This window comes from Sinocyclocheilus anshuiensis, unplaced genomic scaffold, assembly GCF_001515605.1.
Source record: "Sinocyclocheilus anshuiensis isolate Anshui unplaced genomic scaffold, SAMN03320099.WGS_v1.1 scaffold283, whole genome shotgun sequence".
NCBI classification, from domain to species: domain Eukaryota; kingdom Metazoa; phylum Chordata; class Actinopteri; order Cypriniformes; family Cyprinidae; genus Sinocyclocheilus; species Sinocyclocheilus anshuiensis.
Window position 1 is genome coordinate 2,444,091 of NW_015549605.1, and position 24,711 is coordinate 2,468,801.

A 24,711-nucleotide genomic window follows, 5' to 3' on the forward strand; every position below is an offset into this window, starting at 1 on the left:
AGGCGGCGTCAGCGAGCGTCACTTTTAGCCTCACACACCACTAGATGTTTGACAACAATGACGCTTGTTCACATTCATGTCGTTTAATGCCATGAAAGCACAGATTCTGCAGATGACAGTTCAGTGACAGGCTCTTAATGTCTCTCAATTACCGCCCGTCAGCAAATAAAACCGACACAAACTGCGGTAAAGTGCAGGAATCGAGTGTAACGCGACTCACCTGTAAGTAACTTTCCGCGTATGAAGTCCTCAGTCGTTTTGTTTTGCTTTAAAGTAATTCTGTAAGTGTGTATTGATGTAGTAGTGTTCACTCGCTCTCCTCTCTGCGGCAGAATGACAGTCTCTGTTGTGTTTGTTTTGCTCGCGGTGTATCTGCGCACCTCTCACCTGCTGCTCCTCCAGACACTTCTTCACATCCACAGACTTTCAGATCTGCTAGAAAGGTAAATCTGTTCTGACATTTCTAACAGAGTGCTTGTGCTGCTAGTCGTTTGCAGATGGTGTTTGGAGGAGGGACTTGCTCTTGAAAGTATTTGATTTGACAAAATTTGTGTAGCGCAATATGAGTTATAAAATGTATGATCTGTGAATGTGTACATTTTACATGCATTTGTTAAAAGCATAATTTCACAAGTATATAAATGGCCTTAAAGCTAGTAGACATGAGCTGAAAGCCACAACACTTAGGCATACAATCTTAACCACTTATTTTCATATTATCAAGTGAATTATCATATTATTGTAGTGTTACTGTAATGGACTGTATTCATGTTTGTTAATAGAGCGGGTTTTTTTTTTGTGAAGCTCTGATGTTCTTCTGCTGCTTCATGTCTTTCCTACTTCTAGATGTGATTGTCATAATATGAGTAGAGCTTAGATCTGTTTCAATGGCATTTTTAGATGTAAAACTGCATTAACATTTCACGCAGTGTTGACATGATAATCAGGATCCGCTCCGCCAGTGTCACGCAGTCGCTGTCTGTAAAACTCACACTCAACACTGTTTTCTGGAATAATTTAGAGGGTTTATGTACAAAACTGGGACAAACATGGTGTCAGTGCAATAATTAATGATGAAGAGCAGTTTGACAGCTTGTTTTCTGCAATCGGAATCCAAAAATCAGTGAAAAAAAGTGTTGTTGATAGAACCAGGGTGATGCTAACTTGCAGGTTGGCCTACAAAAATATGTGATCACTTCTGCGCTGTATACACAAAATATGATGCAATCTGAAATAAATCTAACAGACAATGACTGGACACGTAGTTTCTGCTTTGCACTTGGTTTTCATTGCCTAGCATTTGATGTTATTGCTTTTAATGTTGTATTTTTAGACTTGTGTTTCTCAGACAAACTGATATAATATAAGTACCACTGTTTTTAAATCCGTCTTTTATCATCCATAATGAACTTTTCTGTCTGATTATTTAAGTTCTCCAGATTTTCTTTATTGTGACGCTGCTCTCTTGTGACACACTGGAATATGAACCATCAGCATCAGCAGCGCAGCAGGTGAGTGATCTTATGATGTTCTCTTGCTTCATAAACTTCCATCTTTTCTGTATTTACTGAGGTTCTTCTCATCGTGTGCACCATTACAGTAATGTAATGTTGTTTTGTATCTTTTTAACTGAGCTACAAGTATAAACGCATTCATTATTTAATTTTTACTTTAGAAAGTGAGCGTGACACAGATGCTTCCTAAAGACACATGTACATTATTTATGATGAACAGTTTGTCCTACTACACGTTTGTTCTGCTACACATAGCTGTATGTTTTCTGTCTTTATTTATCTCTTTAAACTACAGAATAAGGGATGTCGAAAGCAGAGTTCTGGCACATGTGGACAGACATTTGCTTTAATAACAGAAATCTGGTCATGGACAGGTAATGCTTGTAGTTTTTTATTGTTAAAATGTTATTTATATATTGTCTTCTATAATATTTACATGTTTATCAGTATGTATTACTTATTTTTAGTATTAGTATTTATTGAATTGTACAAAATTGAATATGTTGGTAAATGTATTTATTCTGAACATTTGCAACATTTTAATGTTTCTAAATATTTAGTAGTTTAGTTGTTTTATTATTTAGATTTAATTGTGCATAGACACAAAATGTGTTATGTAAATATTTTTGTTTTTAACAAGAAAAAATATTTATTGCAAAAAACCTGATTTTAATATTTTTATAAATATTTACTTGCTTTGTAAATATAACATATTTTATATATTTGCATATTATGTATAATATTTTCGATACAAAAGAGTATTACATTTTTTATTAGCTTTTTTATTGTTAACATTTTTTTAATTGTACCTAGACACAAACCTTTTAAAATGTGTAAATATTTTTATTTTTAACAAGGAAAACCGTATTTTAATAATCTGTTTCAAAATTTTTACTTATTTACGTATTATTTTATTTAGTATTTGCATATTAATTATAATGGAAATACGATTTTTTAAATTTTATTCTACCTATACACCAAAATATTTTTATTTCTTAATATTTGTATTTATTTCTTAATATTTTCAAAAACCCTCATTTTAATTTTCTGATTCAGAATTTTTTTTAATTAATATTTTTTTATATATTTTTTTTTTGAATGTGTGTACATGTGCTTATTTCTTATAGTAAATGAATACATCTCTTTGTGTGAGCTGGTGTGGCTGAGTGGTCAGAGCTCATGGATTAAGACCTCAATCTAACGCAGGAGATGTGGGTTCAAATCCCCCCTCTGCTGTGAATGTAAATGGAGAAGCCTGTTTTTTTCCCCATTTTGCAGCAAAAAAAAAAAGAAAATATTTTTCTTGCCTGCAATAATGGGATTTGAACTCAGATCTTCACTTTTAAAATACAATGCATTATCTACTGAGCCTGTGAGGTTTATGAGTGTTTTGGATGTTTTTGTGAATAGTGTTATTTTAAATGATAAGTACTAAAGCAATTGTGGGATTTGAACCAAGACATTTCTGTAGCAAAATGCAAATAATCATACACTGAGCCACAGAATTTGAGAAAATGCTGGAGTATTAAAAAAGGACCCTTTTTAAGGTCTTTTAGACTTTCCGTTGAAATATATATATTTTTTTTTTGTAGGGTAAAGACATAAATAATTACTCCATACTGCAGAACCAAACGTATTAGTGTAAATAACAGTTAATACATGTAAGCTGACATATATACTCACGGGCAGAGCTGGTGAAACTGGATGAAGTGGATTTAATGGTCCACAAGTCATGTGCACTACAAATATAAAAGAGTAATTCTTCATAAACATCATTGAGATTTGAAAAGAAACGAATGATGAAGTAAATGTTTACAGAAAAACAATTTGTAAATTTTTCTAAAGTTGTGCAATGAGAAAACAATATTAAAGAGTATATTATTGTACAGTAATGCTGTATAATTAATAATCTTTGAATCTTTGTATTCATATGCTGTTATTGCCTTCTACCTGTCTGTAAACGAAATCTTACACCAAATAACAAGGAAATGCAAAATAAATCAATAAATCTGAGTGTAAGATTTTGCCATTATCACAAGCTTGATTAGTCTAAAACAGATATCTCTGCAAGATTCTGCCTCAATCAGATTTATTACTACAGATGTAGCGTCCAGGCGAAGAAGATGAACGTCAGTTGTGAGTGTTTGTGTCCTCAATTCAGGGCATGAAATTAAACACCTGTCAAGCTCTAAATGTGAGTAAATGTTCTGTTTGTTTATTAATTTTGCTGTGTCACATACCACTCTGTCACGTGATAATTTCATTGTTGATTAGCTGAAAATGTGCTCCGTGACATGACAAACTTCTGTCAGTAACGATAATTACAATAATCAAAAATTAATTTGAAAAATTATATTTGATTTAAAAAGTGACAGAGGTTAGTAATGGTTAGATATGCAGTGGTGTAATTCACCAAAATTACCACAGGAGGGCACAACCTGTTTTAAGTTAATTTATTGCAGTGGTGTAATTCAGAAAAATCACCACAGGAGGGTGCAACTCGTTTAAGTTCAGTAGATTTTATATGCAGATGTGTAATTCACAGAAATCACCACAGGAGGGTGCAACCTATTTAAATCCATTAGACTCGATATGCAATGGTGTAATTCCATGGTATTCTTTGCACATAAAAAGTATTCTCGTAGCTTTGCAAAATTGAAGTTGTCACATGGACTGTTTTACCGATGTCCCAACTACGTTTCTGTGCCTGGGAACATTTCAGTTGCGTTGCTGTCTATGCAGGGTCAGAGAGCTCTCTGCTTCGCTTCACGATCACACCTGATGCATAAAAGGATTATTCAGTCACTTTGAGGGCTGTCAGTAGGACATTTAATCATGTTTATAACTGGGGTCTCAGAGATCCCGAACACAACATAAGGGTGTAACAGCTCACACAAAAAAAATTTGTTTCAGCTACCCACGTCAATTATTAATTATGATCACATGTTTGTGTATTTTATATTATTGATCGATATGTGAATCCGTTGACCAAGCTATACATGACACGAGTTGTGGTCTCATTGGCACAAATTAATTTAGATGAGATTATATCAGATTAGATATTGTATTGATCCCAGATCGATTCCACTCTTGAATGTCACAGTCTTCTTAAGCTTTTGGTCACATGCTTTTTCAAACCATCCTCTGCTCCGCAATGATTTGTCAGCATAGTTCCACCACTCTATTAATGACAGAATTTTCATTTTGGGGTGAACTATCCCTTTAAATTCCTGTCGAAAATTCGAATACATAAAAAGCGCAGTTCTCCATCCGCGAGCGTCACTTTTAGCCTCACACACCACTAGATGTTTGACAACAATGACGCTTGTTCACATTCATGTCGTTTAATGCTATGAAAGCACAGATTCTGCAGATGACAGTTCAGTGACAGGCTCTTAATGTCTCTCAATTACCGCCCGTCAGCAAATAAAACCGACACAAACTGCGGTAAAGTGCAGGAATCGAGTGTAACGCGACTCACCTGTAAGTAACTTTCCGCGTATGAAGTCCTCAGTCGTTTTGTTTTGCTTTAAAGTAATTCTGTAAGTGTGTATTGATGTAGTAGTGTTCACTCGCTCTCCTCTCTGCGGCAGAATGACAGTCTCTGTTGTGTTTGTTTTGCTCGCGGTGTATCTGCGCACCTCTCACCTGCTGCTCCTCCAGACACTTCTTCACATCCACAGACTTTCAGATCTGCTAGAAAGGTAAATCTGTTCTGACATTTCTAACAGAGTGCCTGTGCTGCTAGTCGTTTGCAGATGGTGTTTGGAGGAGGGACTTGCTCTAGAAAGTATTTGATTGGACAAAATTTGTTTAGCGCAATATACCGAGTCATAAATATATCTGATTTGTGAAGAAAATGTGCACATTTTACATGCATTTGTTAAAAGCATACTTTCACTAGTATATTTAGCCTTAAAATAGTAGCCATGAGCTGAAAGCCACTTGAGATTTCATTTGAGTCAGAAAATCTTGTTGATTAAAAAATGTTATTTGACCATATTTTAATCATGTAAGGCAGTCACATAAATGAATGTTTACTTTTAGAATACCAAATCAATCAGTAGCTGTTGCGTTACGATTATATAAGCTTTATATAAAATGTTCATGTTTTTTGTTGATTTTTCTAACCCAAATGTATGTCAACTTTTTATCATGGCAATTTCTTAAATGTGATCAATAAATTAAAAGTAAAATCATTATCATCAAAATCCATGCCTGTAGAGGTGGCACATTCAAAAAAGATTCATACAGAAACCAAACACTCAGATCTGCAGTGCTTCTTGGAACTATTTTCATTGGTAAAAATGTACAAAAACAATATTGTGTCTGAAATATTGGTCAGTTAATATTAGCTTCTTGTTAATTGAATTGTGTGTGTGTGTGCATATAATCGCATCATATGACCCCTTTAAAAAAAGGTGGTTGCTAAGTGGCTATGTGGGACTACAGAGGTTGTTGAGGACATTAAATGTCGTCAAACTATTTTACTGCAAAAGAATTGTAACTCAAATTTTCAAGGAAAATGTCTTTTAAATAAATATCGAAAGAGTTGTTTGAAGCTTATTGATGGTGAAACTGAAGTCATGCAACTGCGTTGTAGTACTTTTTACTTCTGCCTATTGTATTAAGGCTTCAAAATTCATAAAATTGTTTATTGTTTGAAGATTAAAAAGTGTGTTGATTTTACATGATCACTTATGCAGTATAAACAAAATATGATGCAATCTGAAAGCCGTTTTCAGACAATGACTGGACACTTTTGATTGAAATGACTGTTTCTGCTTTGCACTTGGATTTCATTGTCTAGCATTTGATGTTACCAGTAGCACTGTTTTTAAATCTGTTCCTTTTTTATCCATAATGAACTTTTCTGGGTCTGATTATTTATTTTCTAAAGACTTTCCTCATTGTGACGCTGCTCTCTTGTGACACACCTGGAATATGAACCATCAGCATCAGCAGCAGAGCAGGTGAGTGATCTTATGTTTTCTTGCCTGATAAATTTCCAGCCTTTCTCTGTTTACCCTCTGAGGAAAATGACAAAGATGATTAGAATTATTCAATAAGAATAAATATAAAACATGATAAGGATGAGTGTGTGCACAGTTTGAACTGTCTGCCCATGTGAGAATAAAGATTAATATTTTCACACAACATAGACCAAAGATATCTAAATGTCACAAGATGTCTCAAGCATACCTGGTTCTTCTCGTCGTGTGCAGTATGTTGACCATTACAGTTCGGTAGAGGTGTCAGAATCACCATCTCCTTACAGCCGATCAGGCACGTGCAGAGGGGGGTGCGATGGGTGCTTGAGCACCTGCCCCTTTCCCCTTGATGCCCAAAGTGCCCTTTTGTCAAGGCAATAAAAAAAACAACATTTTTTGTAATTAAACGCCATTTTGTGAAGGTCAGTACTGCATTATTCATAAAGTTTATTTATTACCTGGAGATAACTTGAAAAACACACATAAACCGTATATTTTCACAATCGTGTGTTTATTGTCTTCATGTTTTTTTCTGCTTTTTATTCAGCTCAGCTACAGCGATAGCCGGATGCTTTTGTCCATATTAGGGTTTCCTGCACGTCATATAAGTCATTCCTTCTATGAGTCTATTTTGGACTTTCTGCAGGAGAGCGTCCTCCGGCTTCGAGTATGAATTAAACACACTGCATGAGTGTTGAGCGCTCCAGATATTAATTTCTCCTCATTTTGGATACGAATAAAACGTCAGGTCATGCATAGACTATCGATACTGTCTCTTTGAATTTAAATCTAGAAACCTCTACGTGAACACACCTGCCCGAATAAAGTGCGGGGGACGAAATTACATTTCTTTCAAATTAAATATTAAAAATGCAGCTAACGTTCTACACACAGCAATATAAACAAAGGTGCCTGTTCTCTTTCGTTCTTGCTGTTTGATTGGGAAAAGTTTAAAGGCCGTCGAGGAGTCTTGTCCTTATGTTATCTGACTAAAAAACTATTACTTTGAACTTTTTTTTGTTACAGTATTTATTTTAAAAACGTAGTGTGCCTTAAAAATAATTATCACAACCCTGATATAACAGGCTTACTGATTTTCTCATCCTCCGATTTATAGGCTACTTATCAATCCTGTTTTTATCATCATTATAATTTTAAAAATGAATAAATTCAGAACAGGATTATAATACAATTCTATTTTAAATAAGACAGAAATATAAAAATAACAGTAGCCTAGTGTTTACAACAGCAAAACCACCATACCCTGTAAACTCAATAATAATAATAGGCCTAATTTAATTCCATTTCTATTTTCAGAGTGATTAAGAGGTGCAAAGAAATATTTATTTAACTTTTAAAAATGGTCTTTTCTGTTCTGTTTCTTTTTCAAAACTGCGTCACGGCATTTGCTGCTATCAATACAGAAGCATCCGTTTCGATACATGTCTCAGCAAGGAGCACAGCCCTATTAAAAGCCGTGCTCCATGTGCCCCTTTTATACTTTGAGCACCTGCCCCTCCAAAGGTCGATATTCCTTTGCATGTGCAATGGAGGAATTCCTGGCACTGTTTTGATTTGTTTCCACATTTTATAAGCTCTTAGCGAGTTATAAGCTGGTTAAAATTCCTCCATATGTAGTGATTTACATATTAATTTACATATTACATAATAATTTTAACATATTACATATTAATTTTAATGTTTTAAGTACAATAGTGTATTCAATTGTACCTAGACACAAACTTTTTTAGTAATATTATAATTTTATATTTTAATAATATTAATTATACATATAATAAAATTGTATTCAAATGTCATTAAATGTATTTATTTCTTAACATTTGCAACAGTCCTCATTTTAATATGCTAATTCAAAATATTTACCAGTGTTTAATAGTTTTATTGTTAAGATTTAGTTGTACCTTTTTTAAATTGTATTGCATGCGTTTTTTATGTGTAAATTATTTCTGGCAATAAAAAAAAAAAACTGATTTCAGTATTCCATTTATAAATATTTAGTTATTTTTGAATAAAATGTATATATTATTTTATATAATATTTACTTATTATTTTTAGTGTTTGAATTACAATAGAGTATTCAGCTGTACCTAGATTCAAACTTTTTTTAGTATTATTAGTATTTATTTAACTGTACCTAGGAGCAGAATTTCAATGTTGTTAATTGTGTTCCTAATTTCCTAACATTCTAGATTCTATCAAATTTTAGTAGTTGGTAATAATTTTATTATTGTTAAGGTTTGTGTCCTAGAGACAAACTTTTTATTAAATGTGTAAATATTTAATAACAAGTAAAAAAAATGTTTTTGCAAAAAAATTATTTTATGTATATATTTTTTATATATTATTTACTATAATATTTACATACTGATTTTTATGTATTTTTTTAATTGTACTGATGCACAAAATGTACATACAAATCCTAATTTTAATATTGTAATTCTGAATATTTATTTAAAAAAATTTTTTTTTGTTTAATTGTACCTATAGACAAAGGTTTTTTTTTGTTTGTTTTTTTTTGAATGTGTGTAAATGTGCTTATTTCTTATAGTAAATAAATACATCCCTTTGTGTGAGCTGGTGTGGCTCAGTGGTCAGAGCTCATGGCATAAGGCCTCATCCCAATGCAGGAGATGTGTGTTCAAATCCCCCCTCTGCTGCGAATGTGAAGAAGAAGCCTATTTTTCCCCATTTTGCAGCAAAAAAAAAAGGAATTTTAAAATCCACCTCCTTTCTCCACCCCGCCTCTCATCTCCATCTCCATCTCTCCACCCCAGGCACGTCTGCCAGTTAGTCCATGTTTTTCATGACTGCTTATCCAGTCTGTTGTATCGCCCCAGGTACTTTTGTTAGTCCATGTTTCTCATGGCTGAGTAACCAGTCTGTTTTACCGCTCCAGGTGTCTTAGCCAGTCTGCTTCACCATCTTTGCCACGTCGCTCAGTTATTCAGTATCTTTCTTTGGTGTGAGATTTGAACCCACGACTCCCCTGTAACCTTGTCCACAACCAACGTGTGTTTAGCCACTAGCGCCATCGTGGCTTTCACTCCAGCTATCGACATTTGGGCCGCTTTGTTGGATATAACATCAACAATTTAACATAAGCAATAGTGGGATTTGAACCCAGGTCCCCATGATTAAAACACAACGCTTTACAATCTGAGCTACTGAGCCTGGGGAGTTAAAAAGGATTTTGATGGGGTTTTATTAAGAGTTGTTTTGTATATAAAGAAAATGCTTGTAGGTGTTGGGTTTGAACCCAAACTGTCACACATGAAAGTCAAGTGACTAGCCACTACACCACAGGGATCATAATGCGAGCAGTTGAGTTGGTTTTTGATTTATGTCACTATCGGTAACAACAATCTAAGATAAATAACAGTGGGATTCGAACTCAGGACTCATTATTTAAAATGCAACAGTTTATCTCTTGCGCCACTCAGTCTGTGGAGCTTTAGTGTGTTTTGGACTTGTTTGGACTATTGTTTTATTTTAAGCTGCATCATAAATTATAGCAAAAAAGTGACATAAACAATGAAGGGATTTGAATTCTGGTCTTCATGTTTAAAATGCAACACTTTATTGCTTGAGCTACTGAGCCTGTAGGTTTTCAGATTGTTTTTTTTATGTGTTTTTATTTTATTTTATGTGTCCACTGAGCCTCAAAATTTGACAATGGAGGAGTTTTAAAAATAGTAGTAGTATTTTAATTTCTTGGTATTATCTTTTTGCATAATAAATGGTGAAAAGTACCGTAGCAATTGTGGGATTTGAATCAAGACTTTTATGCACCAATATAGAGGTGTTTATCCACTTCGCCGTGGAGGATAAAATGTGTGAATGTTTTGGATTTTGGTGTATGGCATTACTTACAGCAACAATTTCAAATAATGAATAAAGTGAAGTAATGTTAAAAATGCAATACTTTATTTCTTGCACCACTGAATCTGTGGAGTTGTAGCGTGTTTTGGATGTGCATTTATTTTTTTTATTTTTCTTAAGCTACAGCATAAATTATAGCATGAATTTGATGTATGCAAAAGCGGGATTTGAAGTCAGGTCTCCAGTATTAAAACACAACGCTTTATCATAATATGTTGTGGAAGAGGTGTTATTGAAAGCTTTGTTTTAAATGATGGAAAGTACTTTAGCAACTGTGGGATTTGAACCAAGACTTTTATGTACCAAAAATCAACAGTTATCCACTGAGCCAGAGAATTCATAATGTTGTGTTGTGTCTTATCACAATGTGACAATGTGGTTTTTAGGGTCGTTTAGCCTTTCAGGTGAAATATTGTTTATTTTTTTATTTTTTTATGAGCCAAGTACTGATAAAAGAACATGAATGGGCTAATAAATTAAGTTGTATTATTTCATGCGTACATTTGTGTATAAAATTACTTCATTTTTCACTTTTACTTATAAATGTAAAAATTATTGGGTGTGATGTTTTTGGTAGAAACAATGGAGATATAACTATCATTTATTTTACATAATTTCATGCATATAGTACATTAAACTACACTTTACCTTATTTGTATATCACTGCATGAAATTGGCTTTCAACATGGAAAAGAAAACCCCACACCACTTCTAACAAACATCGAGACGAAACTGAGAGAGCATATGCACTTCTCAATCAATCAGTAAAAAAAGAAAAAGAAAAAAATTCATGAAATCACATGTAGTTCAAAAGAACACTATTCTCAATAAGGGTAACACGAAATCAAAAACTTAGTGAAAATGTAATACAGAACCACATAATTAACAATAAACAGAATGACAAACAGAACTATGACCCACTCTAACGGCAAATAACTATATTTACTGTCTTTCATAAGCAAAGACATAGCTAATTAAATATTAATTTGCCACAGCCAATCACCAATCATTGCATAATGCTGAAGAGTCAGCCTTACACAAATCATGCTTGACTTCCCACATGGATGCACAGACCGATCAGTGTCTTGACACACTCAGTCAACACAGTTTCTCGAGAATGGCTGCATAAGCCACACCATTTCAGTATAACGTGTGTTTCATGTTTTATTCTGATATTATGTTGTCTCACACATCCTTCAAATATGTTATCTCAAAAATCTGTGATAAAGATAACAGCCTTTATATAGTGTATTTTTTTATCAAAATAAAACTGATTTTAAAACGTAGACCACATTAGTTCTAAATGAGCATGTCCGTAATTACCTACACCTGGAGGATCTAATCAAGCCTACCTCAACTTTATCAACTCATTCAGAGCTAAAGGCTCGAGAAAGCTGCCTAGTGATCTCTCGTCATGAGGTTTTAGAGGATAAGCTGCGCCCTCTGGTGGTCGCATACACCATTGACACTGCCTCATTTCAGAAAAGCCTGAAATGCAACATCCTCGATGACATATGAAGCCATCAAATGTGACCACCAGAGGGGGCAGCCGTCCATATGAGACACAGCAACTGACATCAGATATGTTTTCTGCAAAGGTTGTAGCTAAACTCAGGAAAGTGGCTCTTCGGGAGCAGGAATACCTTTCAAATCATTAAACGTGTGGCTTCAGAGGGATGATCTGCTTACAGCAGGTGTATCTAAACCTGCTCCTGGAGGACCACCTTACTTAGGCTCAAACTCAAAGGAAATATATTCTATGCTATAGTCTATGCAAACTCAAAGGAATCACAGTAATTGATTGGCTGTGGGAGACTGTCTGTGCTTATTATTGATGTTAAATATAGTTATTTGTAGATAATATGGGTTATAGTTCTGTTTGTTGTTCTATGTTGTTCTCTATAATAAACACGTCTGAATTAGTGTTACCCTTGTAGAGAACAGTGTTCCTTTGATCTACTTGTGATTTGCGTCAGTTTTTTTTTTGGGGAGGGGACATAAATGTTTTTGTATTGTTAATGTCTTTGTGTTATTAATGAGGTAACTGAGGCAAGGCTTAAGAAATATGGTGTAAAGGTGTTTTTTCCCCATTGTCTTTTTTAATTTTTTTTTTAGCATTTGCTTCTTTTTGACTCTTGTAGTATTAGAACAAACTCTGTGGTGTGGAGGATGATTGTTCGAGTTTGAACATCACCTGCTAATTGTACTTGAAAGTCTGTCTTGAAGTCCCACTGTTTTTTTTTGGGGAGGGGACATAAATGTTTTTGTATTGTTAATGTCTTTGTGTTATTAATGAGGTAACTGAGGCAAGCCTTAAGAAATATGGTGTAAAGGTGTTTTTTCCCCATTGTCTTTTTTAATTTTTTTTTTAGCATTTGCTTCTTTTTGACTCTTGTAGTATTAGAACAAACTCTGTGGTGTGGAGGATGATTGTTCAAGTTTGAACATCACCTGCTAATTGTACTTGAAAGTCTGTCTTGAAGTCCCACTAGTAGTGAAGCTTTTCATCACCTTTTCAAACCTCATCTAAACTAAACTCAAAACCCCAGACTCAGTGGCTCAGAGGATAAAAGAATGTGTTTCAGTCATGAAGACCTGAGTTCAAATCCCATTACTGCTTATGCTAAATAGTTGGCATTATATCCAACAAAGTGCTCCAAACACCAACACTCAGTGTGAAAGCTGCAGTGGAGCTAGTGGCTAAACATGCCCTTTGTGTTTAAAGCTGCAACTGAGGCATGGGTTAAAGTCCCACCTCAACATGTCATATGACAATCACACAACTGAAAGCTTGAATTAGTTTATTGTAAAATTACAGGTAAATAGTGAAATATAAGTTCCTTCACATGTCCCAAGAAGAGATCTGTGGCTCACAGTGAATGAAGGGGTGGGGATGGTTTGGATCCCAGAGCAATGTCCAGCAGTGGTTATGCTTTTCAGCCTGAAAAAAAGCTGTATAAATTAGCTGTATACATTTTTTCATTCCCTGTCCCTTCCCCGCCTACTTAGGTTACCATCATTTGCTTTTTAAAGGAGTGACCCCTCAAAAAGAAAATGATGGTAACCTACACATGAACTAGTAAACAACACACATTATAAGCATTACCTGTCCATGAGCAGATGCCCATCATTACAGCGAATGTCTGTCCACACGTCCCAGAGCTCTGCTTCTGTTGACTGGGTGCTCAAACACATCCTTTATTCTGTAGGGTAAAGACATAAATAATTACTCAATATATGTGAATATACAGTAAATGTTAATACATGTAAGTAGATACATATACTCACTGATAGAGTGATACAAACTGGATGAACTGGATCTAATGATTCATAAACCTTGTGCACTACAAAGATAAAAGAGTAATTATTTATAACCATCATATAGATTTGCAAAGAAATAAATGTTAAATATAATGTATAAACACACTGCACAGCCTGTGTAGAATCTTAATTTATAGAAAGATATAAAAATGTGTACATTCTCCTAAAGCTGCAGCGTTGAAGAAATATAGCAGAGTATCTAACTGTTCTTCTGTAATGCTGTCTCAATAATAATATTTGAATATTTGTACTCACATGCTGTTGAAGTCAAGCTTATGGCCTTCTACCTGTCTCTGTGTTTGAGTTTCTGGTTAATATACTGCAGGATACTGGGAAAAAAACAAAATAGATGTTTTGTCATATTGACAGGAACGTTGAACTGTCCAAATCTACAGTTCAAACTTTCTGCATTGGATCATCTAGTTACTTGAGACCACTGTAAAGTTTATACATGTAAGAAATAACAAATTATGTAGCAGCATGGACAGATTAAAATAAATTTCTGTAATTTACTGAATTTTAAGAATAAATTAAATAAAAAGCACCTGGTCTATCTTTTGTGATAGCAATGTCACTTTAAAAATGACAAGAATGTGCAATATTTTACTGATGAATAAAAAAATTAAAGATTTTAGGGGAAACATAATTACAAAAGTAGGCGCTTTGTTTAACACCCATGATTATTAAATATATAATAATTTTTGAGAAAAATGCCATGAAAAATATATAATTGTAAATTGTGGCCCTCTTGTGGCTGAAGCATAAAACTACAAGTTAGGGTAAGTGTACCCATTAAACCCATGTGCTCTTTAAGCCCACTTTCAATTCTGAAGTCAAATTAAACATTTTATGCTGGTCATTATTTTAACTAATCCAGTGAATTGTTACTTCCCTGACATTTTTTTGATTACATATCGATCACATTTGCCAGTGTTGAGTTAGTAATGTGCATTGTCTCATGGGACCTCACACAAAGACACCCAAAAACTTTTCAGCCTTTTCTTTAAGCACATTGAAATTATGTCAAATAACAGATAAACGTATTGTTTTTTTGTGTTTGTATGAACAAATAGTACTCTATCATTTTATATAATTTTCCTTTAAATGAAAAGATGACTTTTATTGGCTTGTACACAAAGCTAATCTCAAGGTCAAACCATTAGACTTAGTGAAAGATAGACTGCCAACGAATTTAAGCAAGTGAACTACAAACACTAAATGTTTTGTGATTCATTTTACATTAATTTACAAATAAATGCATCATAAATTTTGTAGAGCAGATTATTTTCATAAATTAACTTTTTTTTTTTAAAGATATTCTTAAAACGTATGCAAACTACAGCCAACACAAGCTAACCTTCAATTAAAAATACAATTTCTTAATGTGGGCACAACGAACATTACTATAATGCTTAGTCCACAGTAGGGATATGCCGGTATCAAATTCTCATGTTGCGATTAATTGCTAATGCTTTTATCACGGTATACGGTATACCGCGCTTATTTACATCAGTGCGTACGCGTCTTTCACGCAGCATACAGCGGTGTTCTGCATTTTGACCAGTTGATGGGAAAAGTATTCTTAAAATGCATTCAAAATTCTAAATAACTTGTAATATATAATTATTCACGGTATTTAGAAGAGCCTATCGTGCATATTCATTACCGTGATATATCGCATTACCGAATACCGGCACAAATCTAGTCCACAGTATATTTAAGCTCCATGCATATCTTTGTACACATATCTTACATTTTTAAAGGAAAACATTCTTTTTTCACAATTACTCAATGTGGAACCATTTAAGTCCACCTTATGTGTTTCAATGTGGAATCCCTCTAATTACAAACTTTGATCGATTTTCTGAGTCAAAGTGTTTAATGATAACAGTTCTTTGTGTGCTTTTACCTTACTAACATTTTACCTTACCTTACCTTACTTACTACCTTAATTTACAACTATATTTAGATATGCCTACAAATTACACACTGTGTAGCACCATTATATAATAGATGTCTGCTGTATAGTTTGTTTTCAGCGATACAAAAAAAGAAAAAACTGCAGCACCTGTGCAAAAATCATAAAGGTATGTCACCGTTACCAAGATGGCACAGTAAACGTGTTGGGCTTTGCATATTGTATGTTTTTCATGTTGAATGTTATTAGTACAGGTGATGAGTGCCAGCAAACATTAGTAAATCGCATACAGTTTATGATAAATCACTGAGTATTTACGCCCATTGTTTGGAAACGCCCGCCTGCACAACAGGGTGGGGCTACACATGTCGCTCCGCCCAATAACTACTCTCATTGGCTCAGTTGGGTTGGTGAAGGCCTGCTGTGCAGTATTACAAAACCTTAATTATAAACTTGTTTAGGAAAACGAAACGTGAGCTGGCATTGTGGCTATATGCACAAACATCCAATGAATCTATAACATTTTAACATGTAATAATTTATTTAATTTCTCTCGGGTTTTTGAGGCGATTTTTTTTCTGTACATTATAATGAATGCTTTGTGAAACTGTACAGCTTTTACAGTGCACATAATTTGTTCACTGTATTGTATACGACGACCGAGCTTACAATACGGCTTATGTGGATGGTAAAAAAAAGGCGGTTTTCCATCCGCTCCACTAGGCGGCGTCACCATTAGATGCTTGACAACGACGCTTTATCACATTAATCAATGTCGTTTAATGCCATGAAAGTACAGATTCTGCAGATGACAGACTCTTAGTGTCTCTCAATTACAGCCCATCAGCAAACAAAACCGACACAAACTGCTGTAAAGTGCAGAAATCGAGTGTAACGCGACTCACCTGTAAATAACTTTCCACGTGCTTCCGTATGAAGTCCTCAGTACTTATTCTGTATTAAATGTTGTATTGATGTAGTTGTGTTTCCACGCTGGAAACATCGCTCTCCTCTCTTCGGCAGAATAACAGTGAGGGCGGATCGTTCAGTCCTGATGCTACACATGGATCTGTTGTGTTTCTTCTGCTTGAAGATTATAAAAATACGTCTAATTATCATAAACTTAAGTCCAAACCACTGAGAATACATATTATAACATGCTTAAAGTGTACTGAATTGAGTAGCCTAATTAAGGTCAGTTGTAAAAAAAAAAAAACTAGAACTCACTAGAATTCTATAAACATACTACAATTATTGTTAACTCTTGTTAACAATTATTAACCCTGCTATGGTGTTCGGGACCCGTTTTCACTTTTTGTCAAAAGAAAAATGATACTATTAATTATTTTTTCAAACTCAGACTCATTGGCCTTGGCTCATTTTCTGTGAAGAACATTTATCAGAACAAATTTTCAATGACCACTCACTGTACACCCCGCTACACACTTATATTACATAAAGGATGTTCGGGTCCACTGGACCCGGGGGTAATAAAAGAGAAATGTTAGGTCCCGTGTGCCTTCACTCTGTCCTCCTACTGTCTGGGGCTGCTATTAGTATGTGAATGTGTGTTTATGTGTGTGTGAGTGTGAGAGCGAGAGAGAGAGAGAGAGAGAGAGAGAGAGTCTTTAAGAATGTGAGTGTGAGTTTTGTGTTTCTGCCCCTGCTGTTTCCGCACAAGGTTGTAGCACTTTAATTCATAAATGTGATCTAACAAAGGTAAAGGGCAAATATCAACCATATATACTGTTTATATTGCTTGTAATTGGGATGAAGCAAACATCTGAGTATTTTAACCTAATTTTTTTAATTGTGTTGAATTAAAAACCCAAAAATGCAGTGGGTCCACCAGAACACCGGCTGAGTAACAAAAATATGAACACCACACAAAGGTTAAACGAATATGGGTTAAAAAAAAATTGTATTTTCTTTATGGCAGTTTTACAGCAGTAACATTTTTGTAAGAGCTTAACCTTTTTTTAAATATTACAATTTAATGTTAAGACACATTTCACTTGTTGCTTTCCAATTCCACTTAAAGGGATAATTCACCCAAAAAATGAGAATTATGTCATCATTTCAAGTTGTTCCAAACCTATATGAGTTTCTTTTCTTTTATTGAACACAAAAGATGATAGATGAAGAATGTTGGTAACCAAACAGTTGCTTGTAGCCTTTGACTTTAATAATATGGAATAAAAAAAATACTAAGTTGTTGGCTTGGTACCAGTAACTGTTTGGTTTCCAACATTCTTCAAAATATCTTCTTTAGTGTTCAACAGAAGAAAGAAATGAATATAGGGTTAGAACAACTTGAGTAAATGATAACAGAATTAACATTTCAGGTTAAGTCGTTTTAATACATTTAAAATGTATATAATGCAGTGCAAGATGTTCATCACATCCTCCACCAGAGGGAGACATTACACCACAGGAGCCCTCTGTATGTTTTGCTGGGTCACAGACAGCACTGGATTGATTTACAATTGAGTTAAATTACCACATTTAAGAAAACACTAATTCAACTTCAAAATTTTAATTTGCAAGTTCCTAACACACACACACACACACAAAACAGCATAAACCAAAACAAACAAAGACCCATATGCAGATTTAGTAAAGTCTACATAAGCATTTGACTGTAATGTAGCCGTTTTACACAATTATAGACATGAACAATGCATGTTTGTACATTTAATTATATTTTTATTTTCATAGTGTGTGCATCTACAGCAAGTGAACCGGGCTGAACCAGCGCTGCTTAAAACAAGAGAACATCAAGCAGGAGTGACACTGTTTAAATAGATTGGGCTCTCCAGGACAAGGCAGAAAGAAAAACATGCCTCTTTTGTCAAAGCCAGACAAAGCCCCACAGACCTTAAAGTGGGCAATTCAAAATTCTGAAGGGTAAGTTTTCACAAGAAAAAAAAAAGATGGAGGGGAAAAAGTTATCTAAGCCATTACGTTCCTTCACAATAGCTCGGGTTGAAGTTGTGCCTCTTCTGATCTTCTCTCAGCTGGACTTCTGCTTTCCAGCCTGTCTTCTCTGATCTCCAGTCATCCGAGAGGCTTCTGCCAGCCTGCGAGCTGTCAAAGTAGCCCTGGAATCAAACGCCACTCAATGTTCAGCTATGATCAAAGGAACACAGGTAAGGCAGCCACAGAGACGCATACAATTGGCATCTAAAAAAGTAAGCCGTCTGGCCCTCACACCCCTTCTTTCCCTCCTGCTTTTTTATCACCTGACTACTCTGACACCGAGAGGAGAAACGTGGAGCACATTGATCAGAATAAAGCAAAGTGATAAGGTTTTGAAGATGTGGGGGGAAGTTTGTTCTCGCCAGAAACTTTTGGACAAAGGGAATTCTGGGATAGAGGTGAGGGCGCTGGGTAAAGGGACACTTAAAATGCTTCACAAGTTTTTTTTTTCGGCTTTGAACTATCTTTTCCCTGCTTATAATCCTTTTTTGGATTTCTTGACAAAATTACCACACACATAAAATATATAGAAGGGGCTAGTTGTCACAAGGGAAGTATCTCACCAAATACAAGTTTTGAGTCAAAACACAAAGGTGTTTTCACTGGTTTTGTAAAAACTTTCAATATAATTTTTTTTTAAATTCAGCCCTTAAAACTAAAATTACAGTATAGAAAAAATGCAACCTAAAGAAAAAGATTGCATTTGGCTGCTCACATCTAGCCCCTCAAAGAGAAAAATATTTTAGTAACATTTAAATAAGTTCATTAACATATTTTGGTGTTTTTTTTTTAAATTGGGTTTTTTTTTTCGGCTTTGAACTATCTTTTCCCTGCTTATAATCCTCTAAACACCGAGATGCCTGTCTCAAGTCAAACACATCTTTCATTTCTTGACAAAATTACCACACACATAAAATATATAGAAGGGGCTAGTTGTCACAAGGGAAGTATCTCACCAAATACAAGTTTTGAGTCAAAACACAAAGGTGTTTTCACTGGTTTTGTAAAAACTTTCAATATAATTTTTTTTTAAATTCAGCCCTTAAAACTAAAATTACAGTATAGAAAAAATGCAACCTAAAGAAAAAGATTGCATTTGGCTGCTCACATCTAGCCCCTCAAAGAGAAAAATATTTTAGTAACATTTAAATAAGTTCATTAACATATTTTGGTGTTTTTTTTTTAAATTGGAGAATAATATCTAATCAAATCAATCAATAGGAAACTAATACACTATCCTTCCAAGGTTTGGGGTCAGTAAGAGTTTTTAAAAAGAAATTAGTATTGTGATTCATCAAAATGCATGAAATTGATCAAAGGTGACTGTAAAGGCATTTATAATGTTACAGAAGATTTTTGTTTTTAAAATACAAGCTGTTCTTTTGAACTTTTTATTGCTTGAAAAATCGTGAAAAAACTCACAGTTTTACATAAACATTAAGCAGGAAAGATTGTTTTCAACATTATTAATAAGAAATATTTCTTTAGCAGAAAGTCAGCATATTTGAGTGATTTCTGAAGGATGATGTGGCACTAAAAACTGAACGGCTGCTGAAAACTCCGCTTTGCATCACAGGAATAAATACAATTTTAAAATACATTAAAACAGAAAACATTGTTTTTAAATTGTAATATTACTGTTTTTACTGTATTTTGGTCAAATAATTCAGGCCTTGTTGAGCAAGAGACTTTTCCAAATCATCAAAAATTATACCAAACCCAAATGACGTTTCTAATGTGGCATTTAACGTCATGTTAGTAATGACAACTCATATGACATTTGAGTCGTCACAGTAGGCAAAACAATTACTAATAGGGACACTATGTGGTTTAGTGCTCTCTCTCAAACACACGCACACAAAACACAATCAGAAAAATATACATGACACTAAAATAACAATATACATCAAATACTCAAAGCCGTCAACAAATAATTCACTGGCAAGGACATTTATATATTTTGAAAACCAGAGACATGTGCACTCAACAATCTGGTGTCAGGACAAAATCTACCATAAAGATGTCCATTGAACATGACAGGACAAACTCAATTCAATATTTCTGTTTTTTTATGCCAGAAAATAATTTTTTTTTTATTCATGAGACCAAAAATACACATACAATCTCCATCAGTTGTGATTGGTTCAATACGTGAGCACTTGTTACTCTACATTGCACACAAAATTAAGAAACAACTTGAAATTTTTATAATTAGATATAATTAATCTAATAATTATGGAACATTAGTTTATATTAAAAATGAATAACATCTCACTTTCTAGGTTCAAGATGTATGTCAGAAAGTGTAGAGACTTCCCATTTGCACCCGGTTCCATGGACGAAGAAAAAGAGGAAATAGATAAAGATTTATATTGGATCAAGTCTTGCTGATCTTGCTGGTCAACAGTAATAGCAAGAGATCAACCAACCGCTGACTTCACAGAAAAACCACCTGCAGCCGACAATCACAGGTAATTTATATCTTTCATTAAACTCAATCTGCCACACACACAAGAACTATTCATCTAGCTGGCTACTTCTGCTACGTGTTTATGATAAAGAAATATTACACAGAAGTTTATGTCCAGTAACCAGGGATGCTTATGCATATGCTATTATATGTTATGAGAGACCAGAGATATACTGTAATTTAATGGTCTTGTTTAAACAATATTTCAGTAAATACACACATATTATCCAGATTTGCCAGTTTATCACAGAATCACTTTTTGAAACAATAATCATTGTAGAACAAGAAACAAATCTTAACAAACCTGCCTAAGGACGACGTCTAAAGTGGCACACATTAAGGCTTAATATTTCAGTTAGTGAAGATGTTTACTATAATTTTAATGTTACTTCATAAGGCAAAAATGTCTTTTTCTGAGTATAAATAAAATGTATACTGAAAGTAGTGGATGTTAAGTACTCAAAAATGTACTAAAATGTCTCTAAAGGTACTAAAACATTTACATTTATGCAATAGGCATATGCTTTTGTTCGTGTAGCTCAGTTGGCATAGGTTAAATTTCCAAAATGCTTAAACTAATAAAAAGTTTAGTTTAAATACTAAGAGTTGATCCGGATAAAAGTGTTTGCGAAATGTATAAATGTAAAACAGATCTTTTGGGAGGGGCTTTTTCCGAAGTAGGTCTATCTGCTCTTGAGTAATGCATCTCTAGTAATCGCTTTGTGTTTGCAAAATTAGTGTCTACAGCAACAAAGTGACATGGCAAAAAAAAAAAAAAAGGAAAACTATTAAAAAACAAAAATGGAGAAGCGGCTGCCTCCACCACATTCTTTAATAAACTTCCTCTATTGGGTCTCATCACATATATTCTTTTACATACAGGAAATTCCATCTATCATGGGATTTTTGCACCCATTTCTTGTTTGAACAGGATGTGGTTTCTTTTGCACTCATTTTAAAGGGTGCCACTTATGGGGGCGGGGGCACATGAGTGACTGTCACAATCACAACATGAGGTATGACTTTGCAAAAACAGCACATTGATTTATATTTGCCAGTTAAAATGATTGTTCAAATCCGTTACCCATATAAGGGTGATTGAAAAGCATGTACAAAGAAAATAGTGTGCAATGGGCTGAATGCACCCAGGTGTAAAACACCTTTTGTTGCTATGCACAGCAAAATTTCAATATGTGCACTGACAGTCGGTTGAGCTTGAGATAAAGTGATCAAAGATTTAATGATTTTTAAATTTGAAATGTTGCACTTTTATGGTATTGAGAATCATCACATGCATTTTAAGACAAAGTACTTATGGTTTTCAGTTTTGTTCATGGTGCAGTTTTGTTATTAATTTTAATACAAATAAATAACAAACAGAAAAGCAAATAAACAACTGAGTACTACTTACATTTACATTGCAATGTAAATTGTAATTTGTATTATTTTTAATTATTTATGTTTTAGAATTTGTTTTTATAATGTTTTTAGAATTATTTCTTTATTTTTATATTTTATTGTGGTATAGCATATAGCGGGGCTAAATCATATCATATGCTATGCTATATGCATTTCATTGTCCAAATGAAATTACAATTACAATGTTCTACTTGTAATATATAATTGTAATATAAATGTATATTACATTTATATACTTTGGGATCAGAAAATATTTTCTTCAGCTGAACTGTACCCTACACCAGAATAGAATAATGAAATAAAAAACAAGAAGTATTATTATTACTATTAATTATTAATAAATTAATAATAATAATAATAATAATAAATATTCTTCCCCCACTTTGGGACTGATTTTTTTTTCTTTAGCTCAATGATGGTATCATACACCAGAATAAAATAATAAAATAAAAAACAAGAAATAATAATAATAATAAATATTCTTCCCCACTTTGGGGGGAAAAATGTCTTTAGCTCAATGGTAACATACACCATAATAAAATAATTAAATATAAAACAAGAAATAATTATAAATATTAATAATTCACCTTCGGACCAGAAAAACACATTCCCTTTAGCCCCATTATATGCTATACCACAATAAAATAATAAAATATAAAAATAAAGAAATAATTCGAAAAACATTATAAAAACAAATTCTAAAACATAAATAATTAAAAATAATAAATAGTAAAATAAAGCCTACAGCTAAATAAAATAATAGAATAAATTATGAATATAAAAATAAAGAAAAAAATAAAACATTTATAAATCAAACCAGTAAACAAACACATTCCCATATTTATCAGTTATTACCCTACACCAGGCATTACATAATGTTGCATGACAGGAGAGATATACATAAAGCAGAAGGTGTGGTGCAGTCGATGGGCAATAATGCTGAGCGTCTGAAGAGTAGCATATGGGAATCTTTCATGAGACCATAGACACGTGGCCACAAGACGCAGACTTTTACTTGAAATGGTCAGAAAGAAAAGAACACACATGGAGATATCAGAGACAGATGAGCAAGAGCCATCCACAGATTAATGTCATTTATATGAAGAGAATGAGATTCGCAGATGTTGATCAATGTCAGGTGGCACGCAGAGGGGATCCCAGACACAGACAAGGTGAAAATAGAGAGGGAAAGGTATCCAACATTTGAATGACAATGAGATAATGGATAAGTAAAAAATCTGAGACACAAGGTGTGAGGGTGGAAAATGAGAAAATGTGTGCATAAAGTTAGGAGACAGGGAGATGGACTGAACAGAACGCCATCATTCCAGTGGCTTTAGCTCCAGATGAACCCTAAAATACATTCATGTCCCATTGTTGCTGTATTGTTGTCCTTAAAAACATCTCTTACAATGTTAACTTTTTTCACATTTAGTTTACTATTATGTTTTTTATTAAACAAGAGTTACGAGTAACCTAGTTCACATATGTATGCATTTAAATACAAATATTCAATTAAATATTATGCATGTCATGTTCAGATTTATATTTAGCTAAGAGTTCTATAAGATGTAATTTTATAGATTCTTTTATGATATTATTTTACAGTAAATCATTCAAATATAATTGAATTGACAAAACAAGGCGTTTTATAAATAAAATATCCCATATTCCCATATCACATAGACATCCTACAAAGGGAGTGCTAGGCTTAAAATATGGTATAAAAGGACAAAATATTTGTTTAAGTGATCATGTTTTTAGAAATTGAAGTGATATTGATGTTTGAGTTTGATGTACTAAAAAAGTGCACTTTTAGAACCATGAAGGATCATTAGTCCTTCAGCAGATCCTAAAGTTTATGAAGATTTTTTTGGTAGCACTTTATTTTACAGTCCTGTTCCACATGCACATACAATGTAATTATTATAGTAATTACAATAACTAGGTACTCCCTGAACCTGCCCCTAAACCTAACCTTAACCCAAGTACTTACCTTATATTACCCAGTACTTATTTAAAATTATTATTATTGTTAATGATTTATAATTTTAAAATGATTATTTTTCTTTCATATCTATCACAAGACCACAAGATCACCACTGTCCTGAGAAAGAGGTGTGGACAGATGCAGGATGTGCGTTTTTACATAGCATGTGCAATATAAAACAATAACAATGATTAATATTTATATATTAC

At 33.7% G+C, this 24,711-nt stretch overlaps 1 protein-coding gene and 2 long non-coding RNA genes across 3 annotated transcripts in view; 2 read left to right on the forward strand and 1 right to left on the reverse strand.

The window, feature by feature from the left end:
• Positions 1 to 221: 221 nt before the first annotated feature.
• Positions 222 to 1,888, forward strand: LOC107658867 (uncharacterized). Its single transcript, XR_001630845.1, has 3 exons — positions 222 to 443; positions 1,432 to 1,511; positions 1,810 to 1,888. It is a non-coding gene; the product is annotated as an uncharacterized LOC107658867 (long non-coding RNA).
• A 2,973-nt stretch (positions 1,889 to 4,861) lies between these two features.
• LOC107658865 (transcription factor EC-like) overlaps positions 4,862 to 24,711 on the forward strand; it is a 67,520-nt gene continuing 47,670 nt past the window's right edge. Inside the window, exons 1-4 of the mRNA XM_016447551.1 lie at positions 4,862 to 4,997; positions 18,363 to 18,551; positions 18,662 to 18,793; positions 20,906 to 21,094. The gene's annotated coding sequence lies outside the window, so the exon portion shown is untranslated. The remainder of the gene's footprint in view (positions 4,998 to 18,362; positions 18,552 to 18,661; positions 18,794 to 20,905; positions 21,095 to 24,711) is intronic.
• LOC107658866 (uncharacterized) lies at positions 13,275 to 14,006 on the reverse strand. The gene is made up of 4 exons (XR_001630844.1): positions 13,982 to 14,006; positions 13,694 to 13,749; positions 13,512 to 13,608; positions 13,275 to 13,346 (listed from the first exon to the last, which is right to left on the reverse strand). It is a non-coding gene; the product is annotated as an uncharacterized LOC107658866 (long non-coding RNA).